This window comes from Mirounga angustirostris, unplaced genomic scaffold (assembly GCF_029215605.1).
Source record: "Mirounga angustirostris isolate CCGP_5_RB_7025 unplaced genomic scaffold, mMirAng1.0.hap1 SCAF_8, whole genome shotgun sequence".
Classification (NCBI taxonomy): Eukaryota; Metazoa; Chordata; class Mammalia; order Carnivora; family Phocidae; genus Mirounga; species Mirounga angustirostris.
This window is the reverse complement of record NW_026991716.1, coordinates 112,644,063-112,656,416: the sequence shown is the minus strand read 5'-3', so window position 1 is coordinate 112,656,416 and position 12,354 is coordinate 112,644,063. Positions and strand designations below refer to the sequence as shown.

General features: G+C 45.6%; 1 protein-coding gene across 3 annotated transcripts in view; it reads right to left on the bottom strand.

Annotated features, from left to right (window-relative positions):
- TMEM200A (transmembrane protein 200A) overlaps positions 1–9,387 on the bottom strand; it is a 70,055-nt gene extending 60,668 nt beyond the window's left edge. For 2 of the 3 annotated variants that reach the window (XM_064598100.1, XM_045866084.3), the window contains exon 1: positions 8,342–9,190. The gene's annotated coding sequence lies outside the window, so the exon portion shown is untranslated. The other variant, XM_064598101.1, reaches the window with a different exon arrangement.
- Between the last annotated feature and the right edge of the window lie 2,967 nt (positions 9,388–12,354).

Here is a 12,354-nt window from a genome sequence, read left to right as displayed (position 1 = left end):
TTCCAAAGTTTTAATTGGGAGCATGTATTGCTTTTACGATGAGAAGAACATCTCTTCAGAAATGCTAAGTAACTCTCCTATATTACAGATATTCACAAAGGGATGTTCATGGAGCTGATCTGATATGTGGTTTGCCAAGTGAGCCCAAATTTGTGCCTCTCCTACGCCTAAATCAACACAGAGAGAATACTGAGATTCCCTGGATTTGCCCTGCACGTCAGCCCCAAGATGCTGATTCTCAGTAAGGAAAATATTCCTCAGCAGCTGTCAACCTATCAGCACCTCTGTGATTGGCTCCCTATTTGCCAAAAAGCTGGCTCCTTGTCCTCATTCCTTTTATCCAAGGAGCCTCTAATATGCTTTACCTATTCTAATATCTCTACCAGCCTGATGTCAGTGTACTGCAATCATTGGTTTACCTCTGGCTCTCCCTTTAGCTTATGAAATTCTTGAGATCCTTGTCATCCCGACATCCGCAGAATCTAGCTGAGTACCTAGTAAACAGTGGCATTTAATAAATATTGTTAAATAAATTTTTCTGATCTAGGAAGAAAGTCACCTCAATAACCCCCAAGAGAAACATTCACGAATAGGACCCTCATGTGATGGAAATCTTGGTTGGTGTCTGGAATCAGAAACATGTTGAGATATCACTTCCAGGTTAGGAAGGAGCAGAGCCATCCCTGATATCCAGGAGCGGGCCTGGCACTCACAACCAGGCCCTGAGTACCTCCTGTCAGATGGAAACGACTTCACGAACGTCAACACCAGACAAGGCCACTCTGTGGCCATGATGGCTCAGGACAGAAATAAGACCACTGTGTAATCACACCTGAACACAAACAGAAATGCAGACATTGTCCAAGCCCTACAATGAGCAATATCCCCCCAGTCGGGTTCATACGGAACTGCTGCTTCTCTGACAATTACAGTGTTAGCCTCTCTAGTCTTGTCTCCTTCAGATAAGACTTATTAAGATAGAAAATCACAGGATTATTCCTGCTTCGATCCAGAGCAAAGCCCTGCTTCTTTAAACCTTCCCCAAATCGTATAACACAAGCTCAAATCTTAAAATCTTGTAATAACTAGTTTCTAACACCCTCTTACTGAGACACTCCATGTTTCCCTATGGTGTACATTCACCCGTGCTGAAACAAGCAGCAACCCCAACCTGTTCCACCATGGGTAATTCCCGGTGCTCTCTGGCCGGAGAGCATTAATAAGTTCTTAATCCTACCTGCAATGCTCTTCCTCTCATCTCTCTGCTCATACATAGTCATCAGAACTCACTTCCTCCTGGAAGCCTCCCTGGATTGGCCTTCTAGGTTTTAGATGGTTCCATTCTTTTTAGTCTCCATAACATTTAGTTCAACTGCTACTATTAAGTTTGTATTTCATAATACTAGCTAGCAGGCACTGTGATCTTGATTGCACTCTGAAAAATCCTTCTAACTCTAAAATCATATTGTTTTATTGCGTTGCTTTAAAGTTTCATGCATGGTTATATTTACCTCCCCAAATAGGCTCTGAGTTCTCACAAATATGCCTAAAATGTATATTTTTATATACCTTCACATTCCATTTCCACTTATCGTGTATACACACACACACACACACACATACACACAGCCCAGGGCACATAATGAAATCCACAGTCACACGCCTGACCAGATAAAAGTTTGATCTTGCATTTGTTAGGGAATGACATGATGTCACTCCAATTCAGTTAGTAAGCAGTTTCATCCAGAGTATCTCCAAGTATAGCCCTTTATCGCTGGAGTGTGTTCCACATACCGACTACATTCAGTATCTGCTAGTGCTCTCCCTTCCTGACGCCCTCCCTCTCCCTCTATGTATCTATTTATCATATTTCAGGGCAAAGTACCTGTCCATATAAAGGGACATTCAGGCCACAGCAGCTGGCAGAGGTCCCTTCTCTTCAACAGAAATCAGTGACTAGAATTAAGCCTTCCAAACATCTGACTTGCTGACCTATCTGTCCTGCATAATGATAGAGATCCTGCACAGAGGGGAAAAACCTACTGGATTATTAGGTTCTCTGCCAAAGCCGGATAGAATCCTGCTGGACAATCCCCTCCAGATGACCTGCTCCCCTCTCACATGCTTAGGACTACAAGTTAGCTCCCAGTCTCCCTGCCCAACCATATGCCCTGCTGACTTCCCCATTTCTATTCCCCAGACTTGACATTGACCTTGCCTGCCAGGGCTGGGATGACTCCCTGAAGATCCAGAATCAGGTCTAGATTCACACAGAACTGGGTTTCCATGACAGCACCTTCATCTCCAATCTGGCTCCAGGAGCTCAGGCAGATCATTTATTAACCTTTCTAAGCCTCTAGCTCCTGGCTCAAAAGAAAAAAAAAAAAAGAAAGAAAGAAAGAAAAAGAAAAAGAAAGCCAGCCATAATATTTACCCTCCCAGGACTGTAATAAAGATTTGGTGGAGATTATGTATCTAAGGCACATGGCAGATGCTCTACAGATGTTAGCTCTTTTTCTCCTAGCGATGCCTGACAACTAATACAATCCCGTTTCCCGCTGAGGAGCTGCCCAGTATATGTTCTTCCTGGCTTATACCAGGAAGGGTATTTATTTAAAGCAGAGCAGATGGCAGGGCTCCTGTTCTCAGATCAACAATCAGGCCCCAGTTGTTGTAATGATCTGCCTACCTGTTCAACTTCCTGATATCACTCCCGTCCACTTCCCTTGCTACACCCCAAACCCCAAACCAAGAATCTAGGTCTGTCCCCCTCTGGCTTTGGCAATCCTGTCCATTTGGCCCCAGAGCACGTGTGCTCTGCACCTTTGCCCCGATAACCTCTATTTCGTCCCCTCTGGAACTTCCGTCACTTTGGCTGCCTATTAGAAGGCCCGACCTTCAGTTTCACCTCATCTATAGGATTCTGACCGTGGCCTTGAGAGGTAGTATTGCACGGTGTATTAAAGAAGGGGTATTTGTTTTGGATGGCCAGGTTTGAATCCCAGTGCTGCCGTTTCATGACCACATAACCTTGAGCAAGTTATTACCTCCCTAACCTCCAGTGTTCTCACCACAGAGGGCTTTTATGAGATTTAAATAATATGGTGAATTTAAAGCATGTAACACAGGACCTGGCACACGAGGTAGGTCCCCAATAAATGTCAGTGCTACACGCATAAAGGTTGTGCCCTTTGGACTCACAGTGACCACTGGCCTCCTTTCTACACAGTCAGCTGCTATGTACTTATCCACAACACACAGCCATGTCACCTACTGGCCCTGCTGATCTTCCTATGTGGTCCCTCCTGATCCATTTCATTTCTCCCATGGCAACGCAGATGCTCCTTTATCCTGACATACACCCTTACCAGACTCATGATGTCACTTACACACGCCAACATTCTACTTTGGTACCTATAATCTTAGGACTTATGTCCTAAGTGGTAACTCTAATCTTAATGTCTGCTGCCTCCCCTTTGCCCATCCCCCACAAACTCGGGACCTCCATGAACAATAGTGCTGTGTTCGTCACTTCACTTTCCTGTTCAAACGTTCACTACATCGGTAGTGCCTAAGGTAGGGGGTCTCCAATTTAATGATCTTTAGATGACCAGGGCTTCTTTTTTTTTTTTTTTTAAGATTTTATTTATTTATTTGAGAGAGAGAGAACACGAGTGGGGGCAGCGGTGGGACAGAGGGAGAAGCAGGCTCCCTGCTGAGCAGGGAGCCTGACATGGGACTCGATCCCAGGATCCTGGGATCATGACCTGAGCCCACTGAGCCACCCAGGCATCCCTAGATGACCAGGGCTTCTGATAATGAAATCGCTAGGCTGGAAATAAAGCACAGGTATATTTATGTGGATATAGATAAATGGTGGGCTCCTCAGTCAGAAATATGCTGGCAACCACGCCTCTTTCAGCAAAGTCTAGACACGAAGGGCGTTACTTCATCACTCGGCTTTGCCTTGGCTGGGAGGAAGGTCCCACTTTTGGAATTTGCAGTGGTCTTGGGCACCTGAGCTGCCTCCATGGGCAAACTCCACATCACTGTTTAGGGGGTCTGTCCCAGAAAAGGAGGGGACAATTCTCCTCGATAACAGACATGTTGTTTCTGACTGTCCATCATGGTGTCCCTACCAGCCTCTACCTCCTCACCCCACCACCAGCACCTCGTACACAGCGTGGGGCACACGATCTAGTGCAAGACCGCACTCATCATACTGCACTCTCTGATGGATGTGGACTGATATAGGGCCAGTCAGAGCCCTTGAAGGAAATCTCTACGAATGGAACTTGGAAGAGACAAGACTTCTCTTTTCTATGGCTCAAAAGCCCCAGAATGCAGGCTGGGAACTACTTGATAGTCAGCTTTCTCAGCACATAGAAAGGGGCCTCAGAATGAAGCTGACCCAGAGAGAAAGGAACTGAGAAACAGGGAGAGAGAGGGAGAGAAAGCGCTCTGACAAAGCTCACGTGAGTCTCTGGGTTCTTGCCATGACTGAAGCAAGGTACATCTTTGGATTTTCCAGTCATATGAGCCAATAAGTCCTTTTTTTCATAACATAGTTAAACAGAGGTTCCTTACACATATAACCAGGTGAATCCTGACCAATTCCCTTGGCCAGGGACACAGGGTGGGGGGGGGGGCACCTGTCCACCCTTGATGCACTTAATGCTTGGGCAGATGAGGGCGCCGCAGGAGGAAATGTAGAGATCCACATCTTCACACCTTGTTCAGTTCCTATGACTCCTGTGTAATTTCACCCCCAGGGACAAAAGTTTCCAAATCACAACTTGCTCTTAGAACATATCCCATTAGTAGTAAAATGGTCCCCAAATCCCCATCTTTATATGAGTTTCCTTTTCCCAGCTGCACTCAAAGCTCTTAGAAGAGTCTTATCAATGACTCTGTAAATAGTTAAATCCCCAGAATTCCTGCTGAGGAAGGGGAGGGAGGTGAGGTGGGGAGGAAGCACACAGAAATAATCACACTAAACATCAACAACAGGAACCGAGACATTTCAGGAGGTCTTGATCTCATAATTGGAGACTTATCTTCCAGAATGTAACCTAAATTTTTACTCAGAAATTTAAACCTACACTAAAATCAGATACCCACCTTATCTCTCTGTCCCATGAACACAGGGTTTCCAAAGCACGTTCTAGCTTCTCCTATCTCTACAAATCTGCAGAAAGGCAACGGGGCGTACTGGTGCATGCATGCTTTATAGTATTAGTTCCAGTTTTGTCACCTTTCTGCTCTCATTACCTTTTAGGAATGTTGTGAAAAATCAGTTGCCATTATTTGTGAAAATTCATCAAAAACCATCCAGTACTAAGCAAAAGTTGGTATTTATTATTTTATTGTGTATTTCAAGCTCAGATAATCAATGATGGGTCAGATCTCCTTTACCTCGTATTAGCATCATTATTACCCTTTCTCTGTGTCCAGCATGGCCTCCTGCCTATCTTCCCTTGACCCAAACTCTATTAACTGCACCCTTCCCACACTACACTCTGACTTCTCCCTCTCAATTCCACCAGAACTCATCATTCAGCACTTTAAAAAGAAGACAGAAAGATCATGGGTCCAAAGCCCTCGATCTGTCAATGAGGGGATGATGGGAGAAGGGCGCAGAAGCCCATTAAGGCCAAGGAACATATCTAGGGCCACTCATTCAGTGGCTTGGTCAGGACAACAACTTAGGTTTTCCAAGCCCCCATCCAGAGTCCTCAGCTCCCCCATGTGCACCAGTCTCCTGATGCTCAAGGACCATCCCATGTGCTCAGTGATCTGTGGCCCACTTTCTAGACTTCTCCCCACCAAACTTTAAGTTCCCATAGGAGAGGCTACCTTGCAGTCCATCGGCTAGCAGGGCACCCCAACATGTGTTCATCCGTGTTCTCTGAGTGCTTGGGCACATATCAGACATGAACAGACAAAACCTATCTTAAGTCCTGAAACAGATACACTTACCAAAACTGCAAATCATCTATCCCTTAATAAAATGAAGGGTCCATCTCATTGCGATTTGTTTTTTGGTCTCTACACAAGCTTTTTTTGTTTTTCCAAATGCATTTTGCTTGAGGAAGACTTCCCATGATGTCTTCTATTTAGGGAGAGTAATAGAAAATGAAATTTATTTTAAAACTGCCTTCCCTTTAGACACTATATTCTGTTTAATAAGGGCATTATTATGAGGACTTATTTATCTTCAACTAATTTTGCTTAAGAAATGTAAAAGGTGGGGCGCCTGGGTGGCTCAGTTGGTTAAGCGACTGCCTTCGGCTCAGGTCATGATCCTGGAGTCCTGGGATCGAGTCCCGCATCGAGTCCCGCATCGAGTCCCGCATCGGGCTCCCTGCTCGGCAGGGAGTCTGCTTCTCCCTCTGACCCTCCCCCCTCTCATGTGCTCTCTCTCTCCTCTCATCCTCTCTCTCAAATAAATAAATAAAATCTTTAAAAAAAAAAAAAGAAATGTAAAAGGTGACATCTGCTTTTATCCTTATTCTTATCCTAAATATGAACTTCTTTTCCTTTAGGCTGAGAATCTTCAGGGGATGAACGAAGTTAAGCAATCAGTTCAGATTCGCTCCCCCTGCGTGTCAGCAGGTATCTTCCTCTGCCCAGTGAGCTGTTGTCAAAATTCTGAAACCACACAAGTCCGACTATAGTAATCTAGCTGTTGGAGCATTCCAAAACTTCACTAAAAATTCTTCAAAGTTAAAATAACAAGTGCAGCCATCCTTCCTTACGATGATCCTTCCTGAAGAATCCCTTCTGATTATGGGTGCATTGGGGATACCACATGGCATTTACCTGGACCCGACTCAGAAGCAACAGGTAAAGCCTTTCTGTGCCGACCACCTGGAAATCACACACAGAGCCTTCCCACACAAGAACTCCCTCTTTCACTGAAGGCTTTCCCAGCCTAGGATACAAAGCTAATTATAACCAGGGTTACAAATTACAGCTAAATCATCCCATAATTATGAGCTCTCTAGCAGGACTTGGTTAGCAAAAATCATTCCTAACACCTCTGTATATATTTTTAAGAGTAAAGAAAAGTCTCATAACATTAAATTTATATTTAACTATATTTACATTTAACTATAATTTCCACTTAATGAAAACATTATTTTCTGTTTAGAGGGACTCCTATTCTTCACTTAAACTGTTTGAAAAGCATGAAACTATAAGCAGATGCTTCTCTCCGGATAAACAATAGCGGAAAAGCAAGGGTTTAAAAAGTTTCAAAATTTAGCCAATTTTTCACAAAATGGTAATATATTCCTGTATTAGCAGCCAAATAACAAACTGAAGGTCATTTGATAATAAGTATTTCTATAATGCAACACGGGACAAATCATCAAAGTAAATAGCTTTTACAGGAGCTGGTAATATTTATGCACAAAGCACTTCAGAAAGTGTAGCTCAGAACTTGGTTTGACTGCAAAACCAAAAGAGTTCAATATCCTTACTGACAAATAAGAACAGTTGACGATTCCTTAAATGTTTTCTATGCATACAGTTGCCCACAGCTACTTCTGAAGGTCTTCAGAAGAAAAAAAACAAGGTTAAGAGACACTTTAATGCAACATAATGCAGTTCTGAAATACACCAGACTCAGGTGTACTGGGATTGACTCCAATTAGTAAATTACATATATGTGCAGCATCTGACTTCTTGCCATTGCCCATGCCTGGTACTGAATAATGAATTATATTTATTACATCTATCACACACATACACTTCTCCCTCTAAATCTAAGGGCAGTAAATAGACACAGAGAGCTTACACCTACACAATGTGAAATGCTTGCGTGGACAATTAATTATAGCAAAAGAATGATTAATGAAGCAAATCTTGCAAAGCTTCAGCTTTTTTTCTGAAGGACAGACTATATGACTATATAGGAAGAAAAGTGGTGCTGAATTTGGCAAATAATTGCTTCGCCTCTCCATTTTGCCCATGTAGATACTACCAGATACTGCCTTTAGGAAACCCTGACTACACTTTGCTCCTGCCAAGGACTCCTATAAATTGACGCTGTGCACGTCTTCACAGAAAATGCTGACTCTTTGGAACCGAGACAAAGGAGGGTGTAGCTCAAAGAAGCCTAGCCAGGCGCTCCAAAGCTCCAGGCTCCCAGAGGCTGCCCCGCAAAGCTTCTCTTGCGCTCCGAGGACTGGGGAGTCCGAAACTGATGGCGGACTCGGTTTATTTCCCAAACTTCAGGAGACAGTGTTTACCCTAACTCTGCTGCCTGAAGCAGGGAGGAGTGGGGGTGAAGAAGCTTCCTCCCCGACCCCGGCAGCACCCCTCCCTCCCCCCTCACCTGTCCTGAGCGCGGGGCCTCAGGGGTCCAGCGGCCTCTCCGGACTCTCACTGCAAGCGCAGTTGGGACGTCAGGCGCCTCCGCAGACGAACGAAAAGGCGGCGGACTCGAGGGCGTCAGCGGGAATCTCGGCAGCCGCGGGCAGCCGCGGGCTCACTCCCCATCCCCGCGGGGCTCGGGCGGCGGACGCGGCGCGGCCACCGCGGGCGGATGAGTCAAGCGAGGGGGCGGGCGGCGAGGGCGGGGGACCGGCGGAGGAGGGTGGGGGGCGCCCCTATCCCCGCGCCGGGGGTGCGGCGGCAGCCTCGGGGCGGGGGACGTGCTGCCGCCTGTGCCCGCCGCGGGTCGCGGGGCCGCCGGCCACCGCCATCGAGCGCACGGAGCCCGAGCGCTCCTGCCCTCGGCGGTCAGCGGGCGCGGCGCGCCGGCCTGGAGACAGGGACTCTCAGCTCAGGAGCGGTCGCCGCCTCCCAGAAAGACAAAAGGGACCCGGAGGCCGGGAGGGGAAAAGTTTTCTGCTCTGCTCCAGACGGATCCCAACCAAGCCTCACGCCCTGAGCACGGAAGAGGCGGGCTGGGGGCAGGGGACGGGGGGCGGGGCGGGATTCCAAGAGCGTCCACCGCACGGTCGGGACCCGGGTCCGAGCCAATCTCGCCGCCGCCCACCACCCGTGGGAACTCCCCCGGCCCTGCTGCCCCAGCTCTCGCAGCCCGCCTCCTCCTCGAGGATGCCCACGAGGTCCGCTCCTCCCCTTCCCAGGCCCCCCAAAGGCCCCCTAACGCGTGACCCGGCCGCAAAGTTGCACTTCTAGATCCGGGATTACCGCAGACAAAACCTATCTTTGGGGACAAAATACCCGCTTTCAGGAGCTCTTCTCCGGGCTGGAAGGCCAGCGGGTGGAAACGGACACACCCACCCGTGGGGCGCGCCTCTCTCTGCGGTGGAACCCCAGGTCCCAGAGCCGAGGTCCGGGCCCCGCCAGTCCTCTGGAGCAATAGGGGAGCCCTTGCGGATTCCCGGTTTTCCTGGAGCAGGCGCCTGGGCCCCACGCCCCTCAGACTCTTTATCAGACGCCGCCTGGGCGGGTCGGGGTCCCCCTGGCGGGCTGCGCGAGCGCTGCGCGAGCGGAGCCAAATCCGGCCCCGAGCCGACACGGCGAACGGGGCCCCTCTGTCTACAGCGCCATGGAACGCCCAGCCGATTAGTCGCGGGTCGGCCGGGAAAGAGCTGCGAAAAACGGCTTGGGGGTGAGGGTTATGGGCCCGAGGGATAAGGGCGAACCGGACCGTTGAGAGCTTCGATAAACGGTGCTGACGTTGAACTCGAAACATCAAAGTCAATGAGGGATACAGGTTACTCCTCCTTGCTCCCAAACATCCAGTGAGTGGAGACTGCCCTATTCATAGAGTAAAACGATATGATAATTACCTCCAATTTGGCAGAGACAGAGTGGTGATTTTATTATATGCAGGTCAATTCAGTAAATAAGGTTTCGTGTAAAATTCTGGATTACTATTCCAGCCATGACACTGGCTTGTGCGGAGCACATCAGTGCCAGCACTTAGAGTGGGGTGCCCCTGTGTGTCTCCTGAATATATTTTAGGTGATGGACTAGAAAGCAAGTATAGCATTCTGGTGAAGTGTATTTGTGTATTTAAGACAGGGAAGAAGGGTTTTGGGGGGCGGAGGGGAGGGATTCCATGCAGAACCCCACATTTTGGAATTCAGACATGGCAATGAGGAGAGAATGTGGAAATGGGTTTCTTGTGGTCCAGTCTTCCTGTCTTGACTGGAAGAATTTGGGGATTTGGCATTTTTAGTAAAAATTTTACAATCAAAATGTTTTTTGTTTTTTTGTTTTTTTAAAGATTTTATTTATTTATTTGACAGAGAGAGAGATAGCAAGAGCAGGAACACAAGCAGGGGGAGTGGGAGAGGGAGAAGCAGGCTTCCTGCCGAGCAGGGAGCCCGATGTGGGACTCGATCCCAGGACCCCGGGATCATGACCTGAGCCGAAGGCAGACGCTTAACAACTGAGCCACCCAGGAGCCCACAATCAAAATGTTTAAAAAAAAAAAAAAAACTAAAGGAGTAGGGAGGGAGGTGAAGAAATAATTCACACCAATAAACCATCTGTAGGTTTATTTTTACCCCACCTGCATCTAGTACTCTTTAGCCCACAGCCACTTGCTTAATTCTCTTGGTTTTCTTACACATTTGTCAAGGCACCCACACTAAAGGAGTGTGATTCCACTGGGCCTTTCCTATATGTTTATAAAGCCACATTTTTATATAAAGCTCCTGAGAGTAGACATCGCCTGGTCATGTTCACTAGGTTCCCAGGGAATGAATAACAGGTTCATAGCATCCATAGAGATCATCAAACATGACATTGCATCTAATACAAGTGGTGAAACATTTAAAATGCCCATCTAACCATCCTACACATTGAATAACTGAGCCTTCCTCAAAGAGGAAGTGATAAGGACTACGAAAGAAAAAATAATCCCATTCTTATGGCCATAGATGTTGATGACCCGTCATTTCTGAAGTTAGATTTCAGTGATTCAACCCAAAAAGAAGAAGCAGCAGAGATGGACTACATGAGACCACCAAAAGGGAATTATTTACATTTCTTTTAAAAATAATTACTATTTGTCTCAGAAAAGACTGAAGTAAGGTGTTTTATAAATAGGTGATTATCTACAATTCAGTAGACCAAGCAACTCCCAAGATATAAGTTACAAATTCTTTCCTGGCATTTTGAGTGCTCAAGGCAAGCCCAGGTAAATTATTTAATCTTTGCTAATGGCCAGTGTCTGTCCATCTGAAAAAAGCCCAGTGAGGATAACACCACTGGTAATGGATTTTGAATTAAGCTCCATATCTGCTCTTGAAATAATGGATGGGACCTCTCACCATCAGGCTGCACTGCACTTCACACATATTTTTGCCCTGTCCTTATGAGATTTGTAAATTTCCACTAGAACAAGCCCATCTTATAAGAGTGCACAGTGGAAAGAGAGCACTCATCTTTGTAATTCAAGCTCAGCTACCTACAAACACTACTGACAGAGGGACTTTGAACCTCATTTCTTCCATTCCTTAAGTAGGAACAAAGTACCTATTTCAAACTGTTTCTGTGCAAATTGAATGAAACAACATATATAAGACTCTTCTCACCTGTGACATAGATTGTCAATACATAGTGAAACACATGCACATACACACATGTACCCCAAACTTGTTTTAATGTTAAAAAGAAGACTCTTCTTTGGAATCTAGAATTGAGAAAAATTTTGAAATATGAAGATTTAAATTTTCACTCCTGGTATACTATAAATGTAAGCCCAATGGATGGCAACACATTTTTAGTAAATTCATTTTGAAAATACACACAGGAATAAAAAGAGTATCATAAAGAGATCATGTAACAAGGCTAAGGGAAGGCCTGTCAGAAAGTTTGTGTGATTATACCCATTTTCTTTTGCCACAAATGTAGCCCATAGCATCTCCAGACCTGAGAAGAGGTCCCCAACCAAAAAATAAAAAATATTTTCAATGGAAAACAAATGCAATTGTTTGCTAGATTCTTACCTGAATTTTTTTACTCCAACTGTGAAATAGATTGATAGTCTTAAGGCCCCCAGGGCATCTCTGCTGGAAGCCATAGTTGCTGTTTCAAAATAAAGGGTAAAAAAGGACAAAGTCAATTAAAGAAAATGATCCATCTGATTTTATCTTTAAAATTTGGAATGAGGTAGAAGAAATACAGGGGAAAGAAAAAGGTAATAGAAATATATTTACAAAGAAATTTTAAAGGTCATTTTATTTCACTGTGAATTTGAATAGCACTCTGCCACATTTTTAATTTTTCTTTTCTCATTTTGTATAATTGATTAATAGTTCAGTATATTTAGCAGCAGAAAGATGTTGCTAATTTCTCTTCATTAAACACACAAGTAAGAGTACTAACCGTCTCAAATAGAGGTTTTATAACATTGTAGCTGAT